The sequence below is a fragment of the Octopus bimaculoides genome, chromosome 4 (assembly GCF_001194135.2).
Source record: "Octopus bimaculoides isolate UCB-OBI-ISO-001 chromosome 4, ASM119413v2, whole genome shotgun sequence".
NCBI lineage: Eukaryota > Metazoa > Mollusca > Cephalopoda > Octopoda > Octopodidae > Octopus > Octopus bimaculoides.
The window spans coordinates 109,651,898-109,653,816 of record NC_068984.1 but is presented as its reverse complement, the minus strand read 5'-3'; positions in this window follow the sequence as shown (position 1 = coordinate 109,653,816).

Below are 1,919 nucleotides of genomic sequence, written 5' to 3'. Positions count from 1 at the left end.
GGTACCCTAGGCATAACACCTACATGAACTTCTAACTTGTTGTCTCTTGAGGTCTCTGGGTGAGACTTGGTTCCAACTTGTACAAATGCAAAACAAAAGTCAAACATAAAATAATAATAATAATAATAATAATAATAACATCGAAAAATACCTTAGGAATGAGAACCCAGGTTCGAAATTTCCCCAAGACACCTGATGAAGGCTGGAGGGTATATCAGCCGAAACGTTGTTAACAACAAACACGATGAGGACAAATATCCGTCAAATGTAAATAATGTAAATAATGTACATAATTTCTCATCTCTTAAATATAGAACTGTAAATATCAATATCCCATCTGACCAGTCCTAATAGGGCGACAAAAAATCCTTTCAACAAAAACTGAACTGGGATGTCTGGAACAGATCTTAACTTGGTAAAAATGGATCAGGTTAAGAAAAATCCACAAATTTCAAAATTTTTTAAGTAAGTTCATAATGAAATTTCAAGATAATTCATGTATCATTGAATCAAATAAAAATAAACATAAAAGCACTACAGGCCTACTATTATCCACTAATATCAATATTTAGAAAAAGATCTCATAATAGTATGTATAACTGCATATAATTTGAAATCAAAGATATTGCCCTTATTTTCATTGAACTTACATATTTTAATTCTTTACTTGTTTCAGTCACTGGACTGCATCTATGATGGAACACACCACCTTGAAGAATTTTAGTTGAACACGTCGACCAGAGTACTTATTTTTAAGTTTGCTATTTATTTTATCGGCTGCTTTTAGTGAACTTCTGAGTTATGGGAATGTAAACAAACTGACACACACACACACACACATACAGATATTATATACTGGGAAGCTGACGAAAAATACAGCACAAAGACGAGATACAATATTAAACACGAAGTTAGCATTACTTTACCTCTCAGGAAACGGGCAAACAAAAAAAAAATTACTTTAGCGCTTCGAGTAAACGTTCCTATTCTGAAAGGAGAGGGGAAAGGACAGAGAAAGAAAAGGGAATAACTGAAATGCACGTATTCCAAACATCACGGTATGATGAAAGCAGAAAAATGTATGTTTATCTTAACGTAAGTAGTGAAAAAAATACCCTCAAATAGATATATATTAGGCTGGACAGAGAGTTCCATCACGTTTTTTGACATGACCATTTTAACGGTACTTTTTCAATACTTAGGGTAAAATAAGCATTATTCTTTTTCCATTTTTCTATCCTAATGTTCTTTTTATTTCTTTACCCCTAATGGCTATCCCTAACGGCTATATTCGTATCGATTTTACTCGTTTAAAATAAGTTTAGATCAAACCCATATCAATCACTGCAAGTTCTATGAATCTAAGAGAGGCTCTCCAGCAATGGAGGCAATAAGAAATAATCTTACTGTCTTGGTAATGAAACTTTAAATGTCCGGAGATGCAAATGATGGTTTAGTCAGCTTCGCAAGGGGAAATTTTTCTCTCACTGATTCCCCTCGATCCGGACGATTAAGTTTGGGTAATATTGAAGTTTTGAAAACGGTAATTGAGGAAAATTCAATGTAAACTGTTTGAGGATTAGCAAAACAATTTAACTCAAAGTCAAAGTTCATGAACTAGGAAAAGTGTCTAAACTTGATCATGTATTTGCTTCTCAGCTTAATGGAAGAGTTGAACCCTGTGGATTGATTGCAAGTGATGAAAACTAGGTTCACTATAATCATAGACAATGAAAACAACGATGGTTAGCACCCAATGAAAAATGCGAATACATCATCTTCACACTAGAACTACATCCATACAAAAAGAAGTTACGTGTATATATATATATATATATATATATATATATATATATATATATGTGTGTGTGTGTGTGTGTGTGTGTGTGTGTGTGTGTGAAGGGTGTCTCTTTTCTATT